The sequence below is a fragment of the Phoenix dactylifera genome, chromosome 8 (assembly GCF_051530095.1).
Source record: "Phoenix dactylifera cultivar Ajwa chromosome 8, Ajwa_hap1_PhDact_Kaust_v1.1, whole genome shotgun sequence".
Lineage (NCBI taxonomy): Eukaryota > Viridiplantae > Streptophyta > Magnoliopsida > Arecales > Arecaceae > Phoenix > Phoenix dactylifera.
The window spans coordinates 14,013,814-14,040,094 of NC_143197.1; the positions used below are offsets into that span (position 1 = coordinate 14,013,814).

The 26,281-nt window shown below is 41.1% G+C and overlaps 1 long non-coding RNA gene across 1 annotated transcript; it reads left to right on the forward strand.

The window, feature by feature from the left end:
- Positions 1-2,897: 2,897 nt before the first annotated feature.
- Positions 2,898-3,646, forward strand: LOC148702683 (uncharacterized). Its single transcript, XR_015967997.2, has 4 exons — positions 2,898-3,038; positions 3,141-3,233; positions 3,320-3,421; positions 3,510-3,646. It is a non-coding gene; the product is annotated as an uncharacterized LOC148702683 (long non-coding RNA).
- The last annotated feature ends 22,635 nt before the right edge of the window (positions 3,647-26,281 follow it).

Consider the following 26,281-nt stretch of genomic DNA (forward strand, 5'->3'; position numbering starts at 1 on the left):
TATCAACGACATAGTTTGGCGCTAGAGAAAGGGTTCATGATCCCATTATAGGTGGTCTCTTCTTTAGAAAGTGAATATCTCGTCTCTATGAAGTCTCGAAGCGCACAACAATACCTTCTAAATGGTCAGCCAATTACACTAGAGGAGTAAGATGGCTCTTTGCAGAGCTTGTGGAGAGTTCCACCCCCACTAAAACCGCAGGCAGTACCAGCGATAACTCCTAAGCAGTTCCAACTGCTCATGTAGTGGATTCAAGCTTTACCTGTTGTTGTGTAGAACCTGCAGCAGTCAAGTGCCAATTAGAGCAGCAATAGGCTCATGAGTTAGGCCATCATGAAGTCCTGATACAGCTGGATCATCATTCTCCTCCTCGGAGTGGGGGACGGGCTCCATAGAGTCAGTATACCCATCCTCAAAGTCCTAACAAGGCCTTGCATAGCCACCATTCTCAGCCGTAGAGCCCTGCATAGGATACTTGACACTGGTCTTCTTATTCCCTCTCCTTAGGATGAGTCAGCGTCTACTCACTCCTCTCGTCGCTGATCTGAGAAAGCCTCCACGAGGGAGGCAAGCCTCGATCACATGCTCAAGGAGATGGAATGATTTCTCAAGTTCCTAAGACAACACCAGGTCAAGCAAGGGAGGGACATGGAGTTCACCACCAAACCCCCATTCTCGACAAGAATAATGGAGGAACCCATTCCTTCTCAATTCAAGATGTTGTAGCTGGAGACTTGTGATGGTACTATAGATACACTGACCACAGAGAGAGTTTTAAAGTTCTCATGATGCTTTAGGGAGGCACCGATGCAGTATTCTGCAGAACCATCCCTGCTACACTATGGAAGATAGGTCGGTTATGGTACACTAGGCTATAGTCGGGCTTCGTTCACTCATTCAAGCAGCTAAGCAAAATGTTCACTGCCCATTTTATGAGCATCAGGTAGCAAAGAAAGGGTTTTGGCACCCTCATTGCCATCAATGAAAGAGAGGATGAGTCCTTATAGAACTACATCAGCCGCTTTAATGCAGCCATGCTAGAAGTGCTGCGTGACCTATACCATTGGTTCACCATATCTGCCACCTCAGGACACTAGATGCTTAGCTTCATGGATGCTTTCTTAGGCTATAATTAGAAAAAGATGGTGCCCGAAGATGAGGAGAAGACCTCGTTCATCACAAACAAAGGGTTTTACTTCTATAAGGTCATGTCCTTTGGACTGAAGAATGTAGGAGCCACTTACCAATGCTTGAACTAAAGAATGTATGAGCTACTTACCAGCACTTGGTCAGCAAGATGTTCAAGGAACAAATCAGCCATAATATGGAGGTGTATATTGACGACATGCTGGTAAAGAGCCAACAAGCCAAACACCATATTGCCAACTTGGGCAAGAAGGTTCAACGAATCCCAAAAAAAAATCAAGTTGTGTTGGAAATGGCTCCTCCGAAGACCAAGAAAGAGGTTCAACGACTTGCAGGTTGCATCGCAGCACTAAGAAGGTTCGTGGCGAAGTTGGCCGAGAGGAGCCTACCCATCATCAAAGTCTTGAACAGCCAAAAGACTTCTGCCGGATGGAAGAGTTGTCAATCTGCATTTGAATAATTGCAATGTTACCTCAGCACCTCGTTGCTCCTCTCTAAGCCAACCTCAGGTGAGATGTTGTACCTTATAGTGCATGTCATGCAAAGTTGGTTATTGGCAACACTGGTTCTCGTGTTTACAAAGAATTAGAATTGTATGACAAGTGTATTGATTTGAGTGGGATCCTAGGGCTCTCGATAATCGGGAGGAACAAAGGCATTGAAATTAGAGCAGCCATAACAATTTCTAGGGCTATGAAGTGCTGAAAGAAGATTGTGAAGGCATGTTGTTTTCATCACAAGGATTGGTTTATGCTAAAATTGTTGATCATAAGAATAAGGTGGCTTCAGATTTGTTGGAAATACAATAATTATTGACAGCACTTATGGACAAGAAAATGACGATGGCACAAACTCAGTATCTACGCAGAAGCAGCTGTGGAAAAAAAGGAGCATTTTTTTGAATAACCTTATTGGGAGTATAATCTTCCTCGACATAATCTTGATGTTATGCATATAGAAAAGAATGTTTGTGATAACTTGATTGGAACAATGTTAAATCTTAAAGAAAAGACCAAAGGAAACTTGAAAGCGCATCTTGATTTGAAAGACATGGGCATAAGACAAGAGCTTTATCCGAAAGAACAACCCAATGATAAATATTTTATACCTTCTGCATGTTACATAATGTCTACTCAAGAGAAAGATCTTTTTCTAACGGTTTTGAAAAATATGAAGGTTCCAGATGGATATGCATCGAATATTTAAATATGCGTTAATCTTAAAGAGCGAAAACTTTCGAATCTTAAAAGTCACGATGGCCACATTTTGATGCAAGATATCTTTCCATTGGCTTTAAGATCGTCAATGCAGAAACAAGTTCTTGCAATTGTGTCTCAGTTATCATCCTTCTTTGAGGCATTATGTTCCAAAGTTCCTGATCCCAAGGAGCTTGATCAAGTGGAGTCTAATGTAACACTTACACTATGCTATATGGAGAAGATTTTTCCTCCTGAATTTTTTACTATTATGATTCATCTACGTATTCACTTGGTTGGGGAAGCTAAACTTGGTGGACCAGTTCACTATCGTTGGATGTATCCTATTGAGAGGTGATTTTTCTAAACTCGAATATCTTTCGTATAAGGTTGAGCTTCTTAGAATTATTGAAGTAAAGAATTGAAGTTGCTTACTATCTTCAATTATTTTTTTGATTTAACATTGATATAATATTTTTGACTTTGATGTAGAAAAAGTTTGTCCTTCCTGCAAATAGCCATGATTGGGTGCTGAAGTCCGTCAACCGCAAATGAAATGAATATAAGGCGAAGCTAAAGGCGGATTGGAAGCATGAGGGCATGACTGAAGAGGAGGTGGCCCGTGTTTGTCCTCCAGATGTAATCTCTCATCAATGGAGGGAGCTTGTTCACTACTGGTTTTCCGAGAGAGCTCAGGTTGAGTATATTTTTTCAATACCTTAAATTGTATTTACTATTATTATAGATTAAAAATTTATACATTATATGAATTACATTGTTTATTGTTTTTTGTGGAAGACATATTCCAACATTGGTAGAGCTGCTCGAGCATCGCAGACTGTTCCTCACAATTCAGGCTCCATGAGTTATGCAAGGTGTAGAGCTGAATTTGTAAGTTTTTTTGAAACTCTTTAAATTTATCTTAAATTGTTCTATCATATAGCATGTATACTTTGGAAATATACCTTTTGTTGTAGATGGATGATAATGGGAGGAAGCCTGGTAGGGTGGAGTTTTATAAGATGACTCACACCCACTAAGATGGCAGCTTTGTTCGGGAGGAATCAAGAGATATAGTTGTAAGTATTTATCTTTGACTTGTGCTGTATTTTTTTTTGTTCTATTATTGGCATACATTAATTTGACTTTTTATTTTGAGAGATATAGGATAGGAAAACAAATCTTATTTCAGAGCGCGTCGGGGAGTCATCATCATCCGACGCGATCAATCATATTGAAACTCAAGTGCTCGCTGAATTGATGGGCCCAAAGCGTTATGGTCGAGTGAGGGGTTACGGCGTTGGAGTTACCCCCACTCAGTTGTCTTCAGTGGGCGCATATACAAGAAATGCCAGAGAAGGTAGTAACACTGCAGAAGTTCATCATCTTCAAACAACTATTGAAGAGCTGAAGCAGAACCAAGCAAATTTGTAGTCTCAGCTTGCGAATATTTTATCCATGTTACAACGATTTCTTCTTTCTCAAGTAAATAACTATATATATTTGAATACTTTACATATTATCAATTATGATATATGAGTTAATATATCACATTAGTCCTAACTATTAAGATTTCTCTTTTTTTTTTTAGATTTCTGATACTTCAAACGCTCGTAGAAATGATGATGATGGAGCTGAATCCCGTCCCTGATGCCTTCTAGACTATTTTTTATAGAGTTTGATATGTATATGTTTCTTATTTTTCAGAGTACATTGTAATTCCAAACTTATTAAGCAAATTTTTAATCAGATATGACAATATTCATATTTCGAATGATCTGAGTATTTATATCAATGTGTCAATGTAATGCAGGTTTATATTGTTATAATGTATGTTTTATAATATGTTTTATAATATGAATTGGTATTTATTTTTTTTACAAAAAATACAATTTCCGACGCTTTTAAGCATCGGTAAAGGACGTTGTGGCACAGCTGCGACACGCCTATGCCGACGCTTCAAACGCTTACATTAGCATCGGCAAAGGCGGGATTCCCCGATGCTTGTAAGTGTCGGCAATTGTCGATGCTTTTAAGCGTCGGGAAAAACCAAGAGAAATGTCGTGAGGAATTTGTCCGTCGGATAATCACCGATGCTTTATAAGCGTCGGCACATCATTATTTTTGCCGACGCTTTCGTCCAGCGTTGGCAAAAAGTTTTGCTACTCCGGTATCGCCGACGCTTTGGCGACGCTTCGGGTTGCGTCGGTGGAACTTTAGCCAATGCTTATAAGCGTCGCAAAAGGTCGCAAAAAGTGCCGGCATAGGCTGGTTTTCCTGTAGTGTAAGCTTGGGTGGAAATCTGATCATGGCACAGAGGAGCCAATTGCCCTCAAGGCATTTTCTTGCTGCTAGTTCAACTGTTTGTATAGAGATGGCTTCAAAAAGACTAGTGCTTACACTGGAGGAGTTCTTGGAGAGAACTCCGTGCAACTGCAGAACTCTACAATTCAGCATGTTTATTCCTTGTTGGAATTATACTAGCAATGTATCTTCTAGGAATAAAAAATCTGTTGATTCTCAAGTTACAAAAGAATCCTTTTTGCTATTTGAAACATTTAGAGCAGCGCCTCGCGCTTTGGAAATGCTTTGGGATATCTCAATTCTGCTTTAAGAAAAAAAAGCCCATGCTCGGATAAGCACAACTGGCTTCGTCCCAACCACCTTCGTCACCAACTGTTTGATGCACATGTACATCAAGTACTCGAGTCCAGACTATATGCTCATAAAGTATTCGACTGCATGTCCAAGAAGGACACCCTCTTGGTATGCAATGTACAACCAAAGCGGTGCGACGGGCATCACAGAAATCCCTCTTTGATGTGATGCCTGAGCGAGATGTTGTCCCATGGAATTCGTTGATCTCAGGTTATTTGTAGAACGGAAATATTATGAATCCGTCAAGTCTTCTTGCAGATGAGACGAAGTGGGATTGATCCAGATCGCACTAAATTTGCTATTATCCTTAAATGTTGTGTTGCATCGGAGGAACTTGAATTGGGGATTCGGATTCATGGAATGGGACTTGAATTGGCGACCCAGATTCATAGAATGGCACTATTGGCACCCGTTCACCGTGAACCAGCTGGATAGAGGCACTAGATGTACTACATAGCAGGGGGTTAAGGTTATGGTAAGGGTTAAGGTTTGGTGGTGGATTTTATTTATGGAAGAACTTCCTTGCGAACTACATCCATGTTAGCTGATGAATACACACTACCGCTGTGCTCTAACCCAAATTAGAAGGAGGGCGGGCTACATTGCAATAACGTGAAAAATGCAGGGTTGATACAAGAGTTATACACTCATCATCTATATATCTCCAATAACTGTTAGGTGAGATGACATGTAGATTGGTGGGACCGTAGCACCCCACTCGAAACCCTAAGTCGCAGGTTTCCGTATCTTTACTCGGGGAGTGTGAGAGATCCGAGAAATAGTGGGAGGATTTGATCTAATTTTGTTTTAAAAGTCCCTAAAATAAATTAATGTCAAATACAAATTGCTAATTAGAATCTTTACTCTCTGTAGATGTCAATGGCTTTCAACCCAATAGCTTGAATCCTAGATAATAATAGGTTGACCGGACCAAACTACAAAGATTGGCTCCACAATTTCAAGATCGTCTTGAGTTGCGAAAAGATAGCTTATATTCTTGATCATGAACTCCCAGTGTTACCAGCTCGTGTAACCAATGAGCAGCGTGAGACGCATGCAAAATGGTTGGATGACAGCAATAAGATTAGGTGCTACATTTTGGAATCCATGTCCAACGAATTGCAATGCCAGCATGAGAAAATGAAGACTGCTAAGGACATACTTGATCACCTACAAGAGTTATATGGTGAACAAAGTCGCGCAGCGAGGTTTGAAGTGTCCAAGTGCTCTTCAAAGCTAAGATGCGCGATGGGTAGTCCGTCCATGAACATGGTTTGACCATGATCAAGGATCTTGAGGAGCTTGTGAAGTTTGGCATGACAATGCATAAGGATTTGTAAATGGATTTGATCCTACAATCGTTGCCATCTTTATATGGGCAGTTTATTGTAAACTACCATATAAATAAAATTGAATGCACCAAGCTTGAATTATTGAATATGTTGGTGACAACTGAGGGAGCCTTGAAAGATTCAAGGGGCACTGTTCTCGCTGCTGAGCTGGCTTCTACTTTCAAGAGAAAGTCTACTGGGAATAAGAAGAAGCCTACGAAGAAGCAGAAGACCGAAAAAAAGCCGAAAAAGAAAGTTCCCAAGAAAAAAGCTGAACCCAAAGGAAAGTGTTTTCATTGCAATGAGGACAGCCATTGGAGGAGGAACTGTCCTCACTACTTGGCGACTATAAAGAATAAATAAGGAGACACACCTTCTGAAGGTATGTCTAATATGCTCATTATTGAAACTAATCTAACGGTTTCTTCTATTTCCAAGTTGGGTTATAGACTCTGGTTCTAGTGTTCATGCAGGGTCTAAAGGAAAGTGAAGACTTACGGAAGGTGCGGTAACCCTACGGGTTGGCAATGGAGCATGAGTTGCTGCTGTTGCTGTGGGCACATTTCCTTTGCATTTACCGTCAGGATTTAGTTTGATACTTAGAGATTGTTATTTTAATCCTAGTGCCAGTAGAAATCTGATTTCTGTGTTTGTCTAGCATAAGAATATTATGAATTCAATTTCAATAAGGACTACGTTTCCATTTATTTGCGAAATAAACTGTTTGGACTTGGTTTTATGATTGACGATCTCTATCACTTACATATGGATGTATCTGTGAACGTATCTGAGCATATAGTGAGTACCATAGGATCTAAAAGATCTAGAGATAATATAAATTAAAAGTATTTGTAGCACCTCAGACTTGATTATATAGGAGAAGACAGAATTAACAAATTGGTGAAACATGGGCTTTTGAGTTCATTGACTTTTGAGTCATATCTGATTTGTGAATCCTGCCTTCAAAAAAAAATGGCCAAATTACCTTTTGTAGGACACGGGGAGAGGTCCACTGAAATACTTGCCCTAGTACACACTAATGTGTGTGGCCTATTCGATGTGCAGGCTACGAGTCAATTTTTTTACTTTATTACTTTTACCGATGACTTCTCACGGTATCGTTATGTCTATCTTATGAGATATAAATCTGAAGCATTTGAAAGGTTCAAAGAATTTAGATTTGAAGTAGAAAAACAGACAGGGAAACTTATTAAGGTTCTTCGATCAGATCAAGGAGGAGAATACCTTAGTGGAGAGTTTCGTGATTATCTCAAACAAAATGGTATAGTTTCATAATGGACACCTCTTGGAACACCTCAACTCAACGGAGTGTCAGAAAAGAGGAATCGGACTCTATTGGATATGGTTAGGTCAATGATGAGCTTTACTGACTGACCCTTATTCTTGTGGGGAGATGCCCTACTTACAGTTATCTACATATTGAATAGATTCCCTCTAAGTCCGTTTCTACCACACTGGATGAGATATGGTATGGTAAGAAACCGAGTTTTGGTTATCTCAAGATTTGAGGATGTCCGGCCCAAGTCAAGCGACAACAGGCAGACAAGTTAGAGGCTAGGACAATTAGTGCTTGTTTCATTGAATATTCTAAAGAGTCGTTAGGATATAATTTTTACATCCTAGAGGATCACAAAGTGTTCGTGAGCCGGCATGCCATCTTCCTGAAAAAATAGTTTATCCTTGATGGAGGCAGTGGGAGGAAAATTGAGCTTAAAGAGAAAATCTCTAAAGAGCAACGAGCAATTGAGCCTAGTGAATCTATTCACATTGAGCCAATACATAAAGAACCTCGTCCACTTCGTAGATCCAGTAGGATCTTCCATCCTCCTGAAAGATACTTAGGTATGCTTATAGAGGAAGTAGAGGAAGAGTTCCTAATGGGAGAAAGGGAACATAGTGTGATCCCAAGACCTACCACGAAGCGATGTTATACATCGACTCCGAGAAATGGATGGATGCTATGAAGTCAGAGATAGACTCCATACATTCCAACCAAGTTTGGACCTTAGTAGATCCACCTGAAGGTATAGTACCTATTAGGTGTAAATGGATCTACAAAAGAAAAATAGGTTTGGATGGCAAGGTAGAGACCTATAAAGCAAAGTTAGTGGCAAAAGATTATAGTCAGTGTGAAGGCATTGACTATCGGGATACCTTTTCACCAGTAGCCATGTTGCAGTCCATTCAAACATTGCTTGCTATTGCAGCTTATCCAAGAAGATGTGCCCCAACACATCTAAAGAGATTCAGCGCATGAGCAGGATCCCTTATGCTTCAGCAATAGGGAGCCTCATGTATTCCATGCTTTGTACTCAACCTGATATAGCAAATGCTGTAAGTGTCATAAGAAGATATCAGTCGAATCTAGACGAGGAGCACTGGATAGCTGTGAAAAATATCCTTAAGTACTTGAGAAGGACTACGGATATGTTTTTGGTCTTTGGGGGAGGCACAGAGTTAAAGGTAGAAGGATATATTGATTCAGACTTCATGACTAATCCTGATGATAAAAAGTCTACATCAAAATATGTATTCTTATGCAATGGAGGATCAATAAATTGGAAGAGTTCCAAGCAATCGATTATTGCAGATTCTACCATGAAAGCAGAGTACATTGCCGCATCAGATGCTGCGAAAGAAGCATTCTGGTACAAAAAGTTTGTTGAAGAACGAGGAGTCATGTCATCAGATGCCATAACCTTTTTCTGCGACAACAATGGCGCCATGGCACTGACTAAGGAGCCAAGGTCTCACTAGAAGTCCAAGCACATAGAGCGACGATTTCATCTAATTTGCAACTACCTCGAAAAGAAATATGTAGAGGTGCAGAGAGTAGACTCCACTGACAACGTGGCGGACCCATTCACTAAGTAGCTAAGTCAGAAGAAATTGAAAGTCCATCTCGAGAAGATGGGGCTTAGATATATGTCTGATTAGCTTTAATGCAAGTAGGAGATTGTTAGAAGTATGCCCTAAAAGCCAATGTGGCTGACGTATATTTGTAATCTGATGCATAAATTTATAATTTGACACTTATTAATAAATAAGATTGGGCAATTTATTTTTTATTCATGTTTGTATGTGTCCATGAATCGTCCAAAAAATTAAGAGATGATGACACATATTCTCAAGGAGTTGATAATTTGAGGCATGTGTCATTAGGTATTAATTTCTAAATGCTTTTGATCGATGGATCCATCACGAGGGACAGTGATCGATCCGATGAGATTAGTGCACAGATCACTTAGTCAGATAGATGAGTCTCGAGTTCACAATGAAGAGACACTGGAGTGATTATGCAATTACTCGTTACAGAATAAGGTATTGAGCGTAACCAAAGAAAGTAGTCACATGGATGTCTATCCACTCGTCAGTGACTACTTATATTGCAGTTGTATAACTGATCCTTTAACCTACGATGTCTCAGCTATTCACAGTGAGGTTGCTGTAGTTTGACGAGCATGTGAACTTAGGCTCTAGCCATTTGGGTCCTTGTAGTGCGGATTGGCTGCAGTAAGTTCATTTTGAAATAGGGTTGCATCTAGATGGGATCTATCGACCTTGATAGATTAGGAGTGATCCTATGCGATTAATTAGACTGAGTTCGATAAATTTCTGGCTAGGTATTTTGAAAAAAAAGTTTTCCATATCTCGAATTGGAAGTTGAATAAATTTAACATATGACGGATGATGGGGTTTAACGAGATATCCATAACCTCCGTCACGTCGGGATCCATGATAGAGAGATTGTATCATACGCTAACTGCACCAAGAGGTTCAGATATTCCATTCTGCTGGGTTGCCACCACATACTGACTGCTAGGTGTTACTAGTGGATTGTGAGACTCGAAGGCATTTTCTTGGTGATTAATGAACCCTAAGAGTAGAACTGAAATTGTTTCATTCCACTGAAAGAAGTTTCAGTGATATTGAGATGGAGATCTCAATATGTCCCACTACCAGTCAGAATAAATTAAAGACCATGCAATAGCACGTATCTGGTAGGATAGTGCTTACGGGTATCGATCCACAGGGATTGGGGTACAGTTGTTTTCTTAAAAATAAAAAAATATTTAAAAGGAAGAGTTTGTGAAGAAAATTAAACTAAGAAATTTAATTAAAAATGCAATTAAAATGTTATCAGTTTGAGGAAAACCTAGGGCAAGAAATTCACCACTAACATCGGAACAAGGGTTATTTGTTATGTATGTCATTCTTGGATCATTATGCAAATTGGCTACAAGCCTAATAAGCATTCGAATAAAATTTCACAAAAGTAATTTAGGCATAATCCATCTTTAGTTAGCATGAAATGTCTACCCTAATCTAAGATGGCAGCATATTGCATCTTCCTTAAGCATGAACTATCTTATTTTTACTTCAATGATCATGAAGAACAGTTGTATAAACTTCATATTTAAAATTACAGAAATTAAACATGAAATAAAAGAAGATATTCATTAAATACAATAAGTTCATACAACTCCAAGAATATAAAATTAAAATATAAAACCCTTAGCCCTTTGTTAGGGCTGCATCTAGCCCTAATGAAGAGATCAGCCTTCCATGGAGTCGTGGGCGACAGCAGTAGCGATGTAGAAGGCCTTCATCACGACTGGGTTCTCCCTCTTTTCTTCCGTCGGCTTCCTCTCCCTTTTGAATTTCATTATTTTTTTCTTTGGGAAATCATTCCCAAAATACCCAAACTACTATCTCTCCCTTTTATTTTTGTGGGAACTTGGTCTGGGAACCCAAGCTTCTCCAGCGAAAATATCCACCCCGGTGGGGAAGAGGAGGAATCCTTCCCAAGAAAAACTCTCCTCCTTTTATAGGCTCGGCATCCTCTCTCTCTCTTCCTCTCTGGATATTCCGAATGGAAGGATAAGGATGTGGAGAGGCTAGCTTGATTCGAAAGATGTTGCATACACTTCAACGTGGAAGAAGATCATGGGATATGGCCTCGGAAGATCATCAACGGATGCTGAGATCGACTGAGATTTGTGCTGATCCTTTCTTCAACGCCGAGGGGAATGCGGACGGCTGGGAACGAACGCATGAGGTGCTAATCCCGTTGAGACAATCATGCCGAGTCTGCTGATCCGTGAAGCCCGAAAGGATGACGTTGAATCCTGGCTGGTTGTGGGATAAGGATGCAGAACATAGCCGAGATGCTGGGATGAATCCTTTGCGGTTGGAAGCTGAGGATTGGTTGCGGATGATTGGAGGTGGCTCTGTTCCGAAGCAGGGGAGGATGCGGTTGAAGCTTGGTGGACACGGCTGATGGCTGATTCATGGGAATGGGACTCATGGCTATGTGGAGATGCCGGAAGAATCGGGATGCTGATCCGGATGGCCACACGATGAGAATGGATTGCGGGATACTCGGATGCGGGAGGAGATCTTGGGACTTATCGCGGAAGAAGAAGAGGATCCAGGACAATGGAGATAATCTGGAAAGATGTTGGATTCGGCTCTATCTTGGGATGAAGATGAACCTATTGGATGCAGGGGATGAGAGCTGGATCACAAACGAAATGTAAGCTAGATTCATGCGGATGCTGGGAAGAAATCTGGGAGTTCGGAAGGCTCATCCTTGCTGGGATCTAGCGGAAGAAGTTGGGGAGATGCAGATGAGATGATGAGAGATCCGGGTGATTACAGGACGAGGATGGATCACGGAAAGATTGGAAAGTGCTGGGAGAAATCCGGATTAAAAGGATGGCTTGGTTCAGAAGAGGGAAGACACGCGGATGGGAGGAAATCTGAGAAGAATTCGGGTGAAGATGAGAGGGATCTCAGGCGGATGGTGAGCGTTGATATGATCTCTGCTATGTACTGAAGCAAAAACGTGTGAACGAGGGAATGACGTGGGATTGAGTTGGGATCATTTGAGCAGGGGAGGTGAACGCGGACGTTGGGAGATTCGGGATTTGGCTTTATCTTGGCTGATGGGAGGATAGAGAGTACTCGGTCTGGGAAGGAAACGGATGTTGAAGACGCTGGATTCGGGAGCTGGGAGTTTAGTTGAGATGAAGACGCGATGAGGATGATAGATTCGGCTGGGAGCAGGACTTTTGGACACGAGGGAGGATGGAATGCAAGCTTGTATGATGACTTGGACGGTTGGGAATGAGCTCTATTTTCAGTATGGGTGGATTACGTCACGTGGAAGATACTTTGGAATGAAGGGACTTGCATGATGACTTGGGATGAACTTAGCAAGGAGTGAACAAGGGAGTTTGAGCTCAATAGATTTGGGTTCAGGGCTCATCCCAAATAAGTTCGACCTGCATTCATTAAGCTTAATCAGTAAATAAGAAAAACTCGAATAATTTATTAAAATTTAATGATGAAGGTAACACATTTTTTAGTTGAATTTACAAAATATGTGAATTAAAATAATGATAAGTGCTATGAATAAGATACTAATTTATGCATTATTTAGCACTTATCACATCCCCCAACCTACATTTTGCTAGTCCTCGAGCAAAATAAAAAAAAACTAACTCACTTTCGCAGGAATCGCGATTGCATTTACCGTATGCAATAAGGCTTTAAACCCCTAGATGGCCCTAGTGGATGAGTTTTGTCTCGTGAGGGTTTCCGGCTCAAATACACACAAACTGCTGTCTCTACCTAAAGAATTTGTTTTATTGCTTTATAAAATCTAATTTCAAATGCATAAGTGCTAAAAATTTCAAAAGCACACAAAATTTTAATTACTAAGTCAGCCCAAATCCTAGGTCAGTATGCAACTTAAGTTGTAGTCATTAAGTTTCTGTTAAGGAGTTGTAAGATTTATTCATACTTGGGTGCTCGGTAATATTTGGACCATACACAAGCTAAGGCTTTAGATTCCCCAAAATACTGCTAAAGTTAGTAGTTTTGAAGAATTGGTCAAATAAGACCTATTTACTGATTCAAAATCATCCTATCTTGCAGGATTTCGAGAGTTGTGGATGTTTACTTTAATACCTCATGGGCTTTATCTGTAATATTTCAGTTTACTCGAATTTTTTTACAACGACGGCTTTCACACTATCGTCTTTTTCAAGGTCAATATTATTTTCTCTTTCTTCTTTTTTTTTGTCCTCAATGTTTTTTATTTATTTATTTATTTATTTATTTTGTATTTATAAATAATTATGCACTTTTACTCTTGTAATGATTCCTCCGTGTAGCGAGCATTCAGTCAACACTCCCACACTAGATGGCATAAGGTGTTGGGCATCAAGACTCCCCTACGGACCTATGCTCGGGTTCCTCATACAAGCCCGCTGACCTTTGACAATAGGTAGCCCTTTTCGATGTACTTGACTAAATTCACTTTTTTAAAAAAAAATAAATACGGGATAATAGTGAATTAGATAGGAATGATTCATCAAGACTCAAGGTTGCTACTAGACTTAACAACATAATGTTGAACCCAACCCTTAGAAGTGCAGGCCATGTGTGTTGTGAAATTCCAAAGTAAAAATTATCTTACAACTCACTAAAAAAACTTTTAATAAAAAGAACTCAAATTGACTTACTCATGACTAGTTATTGGGCTTTTTTAGATTTTGTATACTTTGTGTGTTTATCATTTCAGCACTAAGGCATAGAGATTAGATTTTTTATTATTATTATTTTTTATTTTTATTTTTTTTGAAATTTACTCAAAAATGCGAAAATGCGAAAAATTTATTCAAAAATTCGAATCCTATACCCCCCAACCTAGATCATACATTGTCTTCAATATTTTTTTTAATAATAATATTATATTTTTTATTATTATTTTTTATTATTTTTATTTTGAATGAAAATATGATGCATATGGAGGATAGAAGCATTTTACCATAGTTGCATCAGTAATATGAGGGATTCTGTTAAACATTGAAAAATGCAATAAGAAAAATGCAAAAATGAACTACGAAAATTGGGTTGCCTCCCAACAAGCGCTAAGTTTAACGTCTTCAGCCAGACGCAACGCATCCTTATCAAATCATACCGGGTTCATGCCGAGTTCTCCAAGGAAGAAAATTTGTGGGAGACTGATTATCAGGTAAGAAGTTGACTGCTTCTATGGCCTTTTCTATAGCAACATCAAAATGGGTCAAGCATATTTTCAGAGGGTCATCTTCCAAAATATAGGGAAGGGCTTCTTCTACAAGATCATCCATTTTGTCTATTAGGAAGCACTCAACTTTTCTTGCGGGTTGGTCGGCCGTATTGAACACATTTAATTTTACCTTTATATTCTCAAATGATATATTCATTACCCTCGTTCTACAATTGATGCATGCATTGGCTGTAGCTAAAAAGGGACGATCTAGAATCATAGGGATCTGTTTCTTAAGATTAGGCACAGGTTCCATATCAAGGACGATAAAATTGACTGGGAAATAGAATTTGTCTACCTTGACTAGGACGTCTTCAATTGTTCCTCGTAGTATTTTTACAGATCGATCAGCCAATTGAAGGGATACCGAGGTTGGTTTTAATTCACCTAACCCAAGTTTCTCATAAACTGAGTAAGGTAAAAGGTTGACACTTGCCCCTAGATCTAAGAGTGCTCATCAATGAAATTATTTCCTAAGACACAGGAGATGGTGGGAGCACCAGGATCTTTGAATTTCGGAGGGATGTTGTGTTGGAGAATAGAACTCACTTGCTCAGTTAGGAAGACCTTTTTACGCACATGTGTCCTAGATTTTCGCTTTTGGGTACAAAGGTCTTTGAAAAATTTGGCATAGGAGGGAACTTGTCTAATAGCATCAAGAAGCGGGAGGTTGATTTGACTTGTTTGAAAACCTCCATCATCTCCTCTAGTGAAGTTCTCTTTTTGCCAAAGGGAGCGGGTGAATTAAGAGCTTCAGGAAATGGAGCCTTTGGGATGTGAGTTTTGGCAGAAGGTGGATTAGCTGAAGAAGAAGAAGGTTTTAGATTTTCATTTGACATATTTCTATCCTTTTCTTCACCTTCCTTATTGTTATCCTCCCCAATCTTATTGTCTACTACACGTCCACTCCTTAGGGTAGTCAAAGCTTTGGCTTGTTCATGATGAATTGTGTTTAGTTGATTTTCTTGAGCCATGTATTGTCTCATAGGATTACTCACTGGTTGGCTTGGAAGCTTTCCTTCCTCTCGCTTGTTCAGTGCATTAGCTAGTTGCCCCATTTGGAATTCTAGCTTGGCGATAGATTGCGTGTGAGAGTGCACCAATTGTGTAATGGTTTCCAAACCTTGAAGGGCGGTCAACACTTTCTCCTCAAAGGCTGTGTTTCTTTGATGTGGAGGAGGATTGTGTTGAAATTAAGTCGAGGGACGATAGGGATGAATATTTTGTAGGGTTTGAAAATTTTGAGGGTTTTGGAAATTTTGGAAGTAGGGTTGGGCAGTATTCGAAGCTTTCTACTTCCAAGAAAAATTTGGATGATTCCGCCATCCCGGGTTATATTACCCGATCTGGGATGTGATTGAGCAGCATTGATGTGTTCTTGCAAGAGTTCGGAGAATTGGGGTGCTGAAAGGCACTCATGAATAGGGTGGGATGGGCTAGAACAGATAGCACATACTTGTGCTAGGGAAGAGCTAACGACATGTCCTCCTATCATCAGTTGGTCAATCTTATGGGACAATGCATCTACCTTGCTAGACAGGTCCATAGAATAACTTATTTCACAAATGGTCCCTTTTCTTTGAGAACTCGGGGGTGCTTGACGAGAACAGGAGGCATGGTGGAGGGAGTTTTCATTGAGATTTTCAAATAATTCCCATGCTGCATGCTCATTTTTAAGCATGAAAGTTTCCCCACAAGAAGCATCAACCATCTGACGGTTTCGTTCAGACAACCCTTCATAAAAGCATTGCACTAATTGCCACTTGGGTATCTGATGATGTGGGCATTTACGAATTAGGTCTCGAAATCTCTCCCAGGTTTCATGAAATTCTTCTCCGTCAGATTGGGAGAAGCTCGTGATAGCACGCCTAAATTGGTTCGTTCTTCCTATGGAAAAATATTTTTTTAGAAATTCATGTTGCATTTGGGCCCATGAAAGAATGGAATTGGCTTCTAATGAATGAAGCCACTGCTTAGCTCTATCCTTAAGAGAAAAAGGGAATAGCTTAAGTTTCAGAGCATCATCAGTGAAGTTCTGAATTTTGACAGTGGTGCAGATCTCAAGGAACTCATCTAAATGTTTGTATGGGTCTTCATTGTTGAGTCCATAAAAAGAGGGAAGCATTTGGATGACACTAGACTTAATCTCAAATTGTGCAGCAGCAGTGGTATTAGGTAGTCGAATACAAGATGGAGAGGTATAAATGGAAGGAGTGAAGTACTCCTTTAATAGCTTGGGTTGTTCTTCAGCCATCTCGACAGGTGGTGTAGATCCTATGGTTCTATAGGAGCGGATTTCGGCTTGAAGGGCCCTAATAGAACGCTCTATTTCAGAATCAAAAGGTACTAATTCAGGAGACCTGGAACGACATCCTCGCATACACTAATACTCTTCTAATCAGTCAAGTACAGTCAAGCATGCACTAAAAAGAAAAACACATAAAATCCTTGTATTTTTCCTAAAATCACTAGACAGCTCCTAACTGGTTTGAAGAGGGCACCTAAGCCTCCAACCCGGTCTAATGAACCGAGTTGACCAGGTAAGCTCCCAGGTAAGTGGGGGGTCACGATGCATTCGCAAAGGTCCCACTTAAAATCCACATGCCTCGAATAGATGAACTGTCTCCCTTAAAGGGACAAAGCTTGCCTAGACATCAACTGAGCCATAGAGCAAAATTGATGCAACTTTCGGTGATCTTCGTCCTTTTGAGCTCGAATGTCCCTAGGGGCCAACATCTAATTGATTTTAATTAAAGTGGTAACTATGTGAGAATTGATTCACCTAATTTGGGCAAGAATCTGGTGATGAAATCTAGTTCTTATCTTGTTGGGGCGATTGCCCTAACTATGTGCGGATTAATTGGTGTATGTGTATCAAGCATGCATTCACACTTTTGCTGAAATTAAAATCAAACAATCACCACAAAACTTCAGGCTAGTTGGGAATCAATTTAAATAGGAAAGGTTCAGATGTTACCAAGATAAATTTCCCCAACAATTTTTAAAACAAACCTTTACAGCATTCCTTTTCCAAAAGTTCCCTTTTTGATCGCCCCAGATTTTCTCTTCGATTCCTGATCAAATAATACCAAAATAAAAATCAAGAATTAGTAAGAAAGAAGAAAGGGGATAATTAAAGTAACAAAAATAGAAAATATTTTTATTTTATTTTAGAGATATATATATATATATTTATTTATTTATTTTTTAATTTTTTTTAATATATATGAAAAGAAAAACAACTATACTAACAATCCCCGGCAACGGCGCCAAAAATTGATAGTCAATTTTAAAGACCACACAATAGCACGTATCTGGTAGGATAGTGATTACGGGTATCGATCCACAGGGATTGGGGTACAGTTACTTTCTTAAAAATAAAAAAATATTTAAAAGAAAAAGTTTGTGAAGAAAATTAAACTAAGGAATTTAATTAAAAATATAATTAAAATATTATCAGTTTGAGGAAGACCTAGGGCAAGAAATTCACCACTAACATCGGAACAAGGGTTATTTGTTATGTATTTCATTCTTGGATCATTATGCAAATTGGATACAAGCCTAATAAGCATTCGAATAAAATTTCACAAAAGTAATTTAGGCATAATCCTTCTTTAGTTAGCATGAAAAGTCTACCCTAATCTAAGGTGGCAGCACATCGCATCTTCCTTAAGCATGAACTATCTTATTTTTACTTTAATGATCATGAAGAACAGTTGTATAAACTTCATATTTAAAATCACAGAAATTAAACATAAAATAAAAGAAGATATTCGTTAAAAACAATAAGTTCATACAACTCCAAGAATATAAAATTAAAATATAAAACCCTTGGCCCTTTGTTAGGGCTGCATCCAGCCCTAGTGAAGAGATCAGCCTTCCATGGAGTCGTGGGCGATAGCAGTAGCGATATAGAAAGCCTTCATCACGACTAGGTTCTCCCTCTTTTCTCCCGTCGGCTTCCTCTCCCTTTTGAACTTCATTATTTTTTTCTTTGAGAAATCATTCCCAAAATACCCAAACTACTATCTCTCCCTCTTATTTTTGTGGGAACTTGGTCTGGGAACCCAAGCTTCTCCAGCGAAGAGATCCACCCCGGTGGGGAAGAGGAGGAAACCTTACCCAAGAAAAACTCTGATAAGGATGTGGAGAGGCTAACTTGATTCGAAAGATGTTGCATACACTCCAACGTGGAAGAAGATCATGGGATATGGCCTCGGAAGATCATCCGCGGATGCTGAGATCGACTGAGATTTGTGCTGATCCTTTCTTCAACGCCGAGGGGAATGCGGACGGCTGGGAACGAACGCATGAGGTGCTTATCCCGTTGAGACAATCATGCCGAGTCTGCTGATCCGTGAAGCCCGAAAGGATGACGTTGAATCCTGGCTGGTTGTGGGATAAGGATGCAGAACATAGCCGAGATGCTGGGATGAATCCTTTGCGGTTGGAAGCTGAGGATTGGTTGCGGATGATTGGAGGTGGCTCTGTTCCGAAGCAGGGGAGGATGCGGTTGAAGCTTGGTGGACACGGCTGATGGCTGATTCATGGGAATGGGACTCACGGCTATGTGGAGATGCCGGAAGAATCGGGATGCTGATCCGTATGGCCACACGATGAGAATGGATTGCGGGATACTCGGATGCGGGAGGAGATCTTGGGACTTATCGCGGAAGAAGAAGAGGATCCAGGACAATGGAGATAATCTGGAAAGATGTTGGATTCGGCTCTATCTTGGGATGAAGATGAACCTATTGGATGCAGGGGATGAGAGCTGGATCACAAACGAAATGTAAGCTAGATTCATGCGGATGCTGGGAAGAAATCTGGGAGTTCGGAAGGCTCATCCTTGCTGGGATCTAGCGGAAGAAGTTGGGGAGATGCAGATGAGATGATGAGAGATCCGGGTGATTACAGGACGAGGATGGATCACGGAAAGATTGGAAAGTGCTGGGAGAAATCCGGAAGAAAAGGATGGCTTGGTTCGGAAGAGGGAAGACACGCGGATGGGAGGAAATCTGGGAAGAATCCGGGTGAAGATGAGAGGGATCTCATGCGGATGGTGAGCGTTGATATAATCTCTGCTCTGTTCTGAAGCAAAAACGTGGGAACGAGGGGATGACGTGGGATTGAGTTGGGATCATTTGAGCAGGGGAGGTGAACGCGGACGTTGGGAGATTCAGGATTTGGCTTTATCTTGGCTGATGGGAGGATAGAGAGTACTCGATTTGGGAAGGAAACAGACGTTGAAGACGCTGGATTCGGGAGCTGGGAGTTTAGTTGAGATGAAGACGAAATGAGGATGATAGATTCGGCTGGGAGCAGGACTCTTGGACACGAGGGAGGATGGAATGCAAGCTTGTATGATGACTTGGACGGTTGGGAATGAGCTCTATTTTGAGTATGGGTGGATTACGTGGAAGATACTTTGGAATGAAGGGGACATGCATGATGACTTAGGATGGACTTAGCGAGTGAACAGGGGAGTTTGAGCCCAATAGATTTGGGTTCAGGGCTCATCTTAAATAAGTTTGACCTGCATTCATTAAGCTTAATCAGTAAATAATTAAAACTCGAATAATTTATTAAAATTTAATGATAAAGATAACACATTTTTTAGTTGAATTTACAAAATATGTGAATTAAAATAATGATAAGTGCTATGAATAAGATATTAATTGGTGATTGAATTAACCCACTAAGTGTTAGTGAGTTAATGAAAGAAGAATTAAGTGGAATTGATTGCAATTGGATTGCAATTGGGCTGATTTAATGAGCCAAATCAAATTGGGTTCGACCCAAATTGATTTGGATTCATGATTGGGTCGACCTTGATTAGATCAAGGATTAAATTAAATGTCATAAGTCATATATGGATTTTAAAGTCCATATGTCATTGTAGGATGAATATGACTGGAATCGTGTTCACACTATGCGGACTTTAAAGTTCACATGGCGTCGTAGGATGCATGGCACCCCAATTAATTCTCCTAATGTGATTAGGAGTTAGCCTAGGTCCTAATATGATTAGGAATTGGGGATTAATCAAGTCCTAATGTGATTAGAAATTGGAAAACCCAAGGGCCCTCATCTATAAATAGGAAGCGTGTGGAGCCTTCTTCATAAAAATTCCTCCCCATGCCTCCACCCTCTTCCTCTCCTCCTTCTCCACGGTAGCAAGAGGAGACCTTTCTCCTTTCTCACGACAACAAGTTGAAGGCCCTTTTTCTTCCTCCAAGGCATTGGAAAGAAAAGAAGAAGAAGCAAGGGAAGAGCACTCCACACGGCAGCAAGGAAGAAGGAATTCTTCCTCATGCCAAGCCCCCTTCTTCCTTCTTCCCATGGCAGCAAGAGGGTCCTCTGCATCCTCTTTTTCCACGGCATTAAAGCAAGGAAGATCCACGATTAAAGCTACCTCCATCTCTCCCTTAATTGCAAGCAAGGTTGAAGAAGAAAGCATTCTTCTTTAAAGAGGTATGTTACAGATTTTTATCTTCCAATATTATGATAGTCATAAGAGATCTTTGCAAGGAGATAGCACTCCAATAAGACCCTATCTCAGATGATTAAATTCTTGTGTGGATACCTGTAGAGGCCGAACATGTGTGCGGCTTAACCAGGAACCCAGAAAGATCATCAGGCTGCGGTGTTCTACACCTACAGAATTTTTGAAGATGAGATCTTCAAATCTATAACTTCTGATTTTTATTTTAGTTTTATGAATCTTAATCAACCTTCATCAGATCTTAATCTCCCCTCCCTAATGAGTTTAAAGATCTTTTGGATTTGGATCCAGAAAAGTTTTTGAATTCTACGATCTGAGGCGCGTTCATACGATGAACGACATCCCGTTTGAATTCCGCTGCGAACGTCGCATATATCGAACGGGGCGTATCTCAGCAGTACCACCATCCTTTACCTACAGAGTTGCCTTTTAATATAAGGCAACTCCTGAAGACATTCACAAAGGGGGGCAAGCCATGTGCAAGGCAGAGGGCGACGATATCGATGATTAGCCTCCATAAATTCGGGGCAAGTTGCACAGGCATCAGGCCGTACGCCGTCAGAAGCTTACCCACAAATCCATGCAGAGGAAACCTCTGCCCTGCTTGGAGTTTATCTACATATACTCCGACCCAACCGCTAGGTGGGTTGGTGACTCGGCCTCCGAGGTCCGGAAGTTCAAGGACGAACTCTGGAGGAATGAAGAATCAGGCTCGGACCGAGCCCAGATCCTCATCGGTCATGAGCGAGCTAGTTCCATACGGGCTCGGACCCACCTCGAGTTCAACCTCTTCCATCTTGGAAGAGGCCTGAGCTCGCGATGGACCTACATCGAACATCGATGCCCTCGTCGGCGAGTCCATTGCCCTGGTCTTAAGATTATAGAAAAAGGGGGGGAAGATGAAAGACTTTCCGAGCGACCGAAAGGAGGGATAAAATGCCTACCCGAAAACTCGCCGGAAAAGATGGGCGGACAAAGAAAAAGAATATCCATCCGAAGAAGAAGGCAACAGCTGACGCGAAAGCCAATAGAAAGCTCCCAAGAATGTCCGAAAGAAAGCTCCAACACCCCGACAATGGCGGCTAAAGAAAATCAGAAGCGAGAGAGAATCGAATAATGATCCTAAGACCTCCTTTCCAGGCTTTATATAGGCCACTACAGCGGCTCCGATCAGGCGACCTAACTGATCAGACGACCCAGGATTCGCCACATGGCAAGCCGTAAAATGGCCTCAACAAATCTCCCCGAATCGCCCCACTAAATGCTGATCATTATGGAGGACGCTCCGGAGCTCGAAATATTGATGATTGACCTCTTGCATTCCGCCAAATGAGACGCTTTGGAGAAGGGAGCATTAATGGCTGGCTTCTCGCATTTCCGCCAGATGGAGTGCTTCGGGGGATGGAGAATTAATGATCAAAACCTTCCTCGTCCTACTCTAGCAACCCTCCAAAGAAGAACGCCCACGTGGAATACTGAAAAATTTCCACGACGGATTTACTCAAGAAAATCTGGTAGCTTGGACCTCCTAAGTCCGACGTCAACCTCTCGGCCAAGAAATGCGCCAAGGCTAACGCGGTTCGGTACATACCTCTTCTTGCTTATGTGATTGAAACACTGGACGATCAGGAGTCTGCCTACTTTCATCGTCCGAGCAGCAAGGCGGCTCGACCACGGAAGTAGGGGGAAAATGATAGGGGGAAAAACGGATCGTCCAATCTACAACTAAAAGGCCGCTCAGTTTTGGTCCAGTAAACATCAACGACATTCAGCTGAATCTTTATTTCGGCCCAGGGCCAGCTCGTCCTCGGAACTCTGCCAAAAGCTCCACCCACTCCAGATATTCGCCGACTCTCCAGACAATCGCCGACCAGCCCCGACCAAGCTCGGGGCACCAACCCCAGTAATACGCTCCGACCCTCGAGCTTGGGGCGCTCCACCAAGCACATCACGGAATCCGAAAAGCCGAGCTACTCCCAGCACCTGTCAAGCTAACCTTGTCAAACGCGTGACGCGACTACTTAACGAGCTCAGCCTCTGCTGACCCAAAGATTGATTTTGATGATCACAAAACCTTGAAGTATAATTACTAATGTTTGTGTTGAAAGAAAAAAGATAATTTATTTTGCAAGGAACATAGCAAGTTGGAAAAATACAAGAAGGCCTCAAAAGCTCTCAAGAAAAGTTGGAAGAAAGCCACACTTCATTAGCCCAAGGTTCAAGTTCAAAGGATTCAAGTTGGAAGAGCAAACTCCAAGAAAAATTCAAAAGAACAGTCCTCGAGTCGACTCCTAGAAATTCAGAGTTGACTCTGGCACTCTGGAGTTTCAAGGAACAGTGCTCGAGTCGACTCCTACTATTCATGAGCCGACTCCTGCAGAAAAAGATAGAGAGTTGATTTTCAGCGCTACAGTGCTCGAACCGACTCCTACTATTCACGAGCCGACTCCAGCTACAGTGTCGAGTCGACTCCTACTTCATTCGAGCCGTCTCTCTCAGTCGGATAGAAAATAGTTTTCAGCGCTACAGTTCTCGAGTTGACTCCAGCTATAGTCGAGTCGACTCCCAGTTACAGTGCCGGGCAGACTCCTATTCACGAGTCAACTTCTGCTTCAGCCGAGTCGACTCGAGCACGCTGAGAGGCATAACGGCTAGTTTTTTCTCAGCTCCAACGGCTCTATTTTTGTCTCTAACGGCTAGATCTTTCTTTCCACGCCATCCAAAGCTATAAAATCAAGGAAAAAGCTAGGGAAGAAGTTAAGAAAGTGGGAGAGAACACATAGGAAAGAGATTTCAAAGAGATTTTAAAAGAAACCTCCCAAAAGCACAAAAGGGCCATTCAAAGCAAAAGAGAGAGAAGAAGAGTATCCGAGTGAATCCCAAAGCTTCCTCTCCAACTGTGTGCTACCTTAGTGATCCTCTACCTCATGCGAAATCAGAAGAAGGTCAAGTAAAGAAGAAGTCGAGTTTCTTCATTTACAAAACTTATTTGAGGGCTTCTTCTCTTTACTCTATTTGTTTATATTTGTTATATCTGCTTGTTTGAGAAGCTTGTATTTGTTTTAAACTCCTGTTCTGACATCTTGTAACTTGATTCAATCAAGGGATTGAATCAAGAGGTTAAGGGTTGTTGGTGAGCCAGTGAAAACCAACGTTGTAGGTTGTAGTTGGTAATCCGGAAAAAACCAACTGGGTTGGATTGTGAGCCCGTGAAAACAGTCGGATTGGTTCTAGTCGGTGAGCCTGTGAAAACCGACCGAGTTCGTTGTGATCTCGTGAAAACAACAAGTTAGATTGTGAGCTTGTAAAATAATCGGCTGTAATCTGAGGGATTATAGTGAAAGGGTGCACCGAACCACTATATATCTTTGTGTTTGTGATGCCTTATCTCTTGTGTTTCATGCCTAATTACATTCATACTTAATTGTGTAATATCTCTAGCTTTGTTTCCTATTGATTTATAAGTGATTGTTTAGAACTTGCTTAGCTTCCACTCACTTGTTACCATTCACATAGATTAAAATTGATCATACAACTATAAGTTAATTTTAGATCAATTACACCTTAAAGCCATAGTATAATTGCTCTAGCTTAATTTTCCACTACTTTACTTGTAATTGCCTAGAGCTTAAGTAAATAACATCTTATCATTCCGCTGCATTCAATTCAAAGTTTATTAGGAAACATAATTTTTAGAAAACCCAATTCACCCCCCCTCTTGGGTTGTCACCTTGGGCAACAACCTCGCTAACGACCGCACCCATGTGCAGGCCTACACCCACCTACGTGACCGTACTTTACCATACTACCGTGTCATATCTCCATAACCGGCCTACAGCAATCAAACGGCACCTTGACTACACTAGCCATATCCTGCCGTGACTGTCAACATCCTACCGTTCTCAAGAACGGACAGTACTGCACGTCATCAGCCAACCTAAGCTGCGCGTCATCCAGCTCAGAGCCACACCCCCTCATGATGAGGGCTGACGGTACCTCTGCCACCTAGGCTACTCCACCGAGGCTATAAATAGCTCGGTCAGGTAACTCCTAAGGCACTTTTGGCTGGACCAACTCACCCCACTCTAATTTGATCGTCGAAGGGCCCTCACCGGAAATATCGGTGAGGCTTTGTGCAGGTCCGTGGCCACCGCGCAGGAGGTGGCTCCCGTCTTCTCCTTCCAGCCACCGGCGGCTCCCTCGACTCCACTGGCGTGGTCACCCTCGGGCCAAATTTGAACCACAACACATATTATGTTCATGCATATTGTGTTTTGAGTAGTGTTCTCAAATTGTACGGGAAACGTTCAATTTTTCAATCACGGTCGTTCACATATTACACAAAGCTATCATACCTGACCAGTTCTAGAGGATTAATACAGCTTGCTGTGTCTCGCGTGATCACATACCACACGAATTCCAATCCTTTATCGGATGCGGCCTTTCATGGCTGTCAACATTACACGTCTATCGGAAGAGGAATCCAGCGGCAGATTGGCTTGGAGGAGGACTTCACCTCGGATACCCAGGTCTCCATTCCATCCACTTTGAGGAGATCTAGATGCGTCTCGGGAAGCATAGAAAAGAGGCTCTAACGATAACGCGTTCGTCGGAAGGCTGATTCTTATCTGATATGGAGTCAAAAAGGAGACGACAAAAATTTATAGAGAACTAATGGCGGCAGAATTTTATTCTGAACATCAAACAGTTGCTGCACTTCTTGTGACGACTTTTCAACACCATATATTGGTTTGCCGTATCATCACAAGGAATAAGTAATAAGATAGAACTATGGACTACTAAGACACAAATGCTATGGGACATTAGAGGAATGTTGTTTTCTGACTTTCTTGAATGTATTCATATCCTACACAACCGCTTATCTAAATATAAAAAAAATAGTAATAACAAGGTGACTGATTCCTCTTAGTTTGACAAACTTTTGTATTGTTATATCATGACCCGGTGCAAGTCAAGGCAGAATGGCTGGCGGACTATATAACTGAGCTGAAGTATTAACACATACAACGCCCATGATGTGATTTCCCAAACAAACTAATGATTTTTATTTATTCCCATAATGTGCAAAATAGACTGTCAAATTTATGATGTTCTATCCCCATCTCTTCCTTGAAGAGTTATAGCAACATATTGTTATTATTATTTTTTTTGGGATATAGCTATGTAACGCCCCAAACTTCATCATGTACCTAATTCTAGAATGAAGATGATATTAAGGGGATACCGACTGTTCACTTTTCATTCATTTCTAAAACTTTGAAGTAAGAAAATATGTTTTTTCACTCCACCAGCATCACCCACA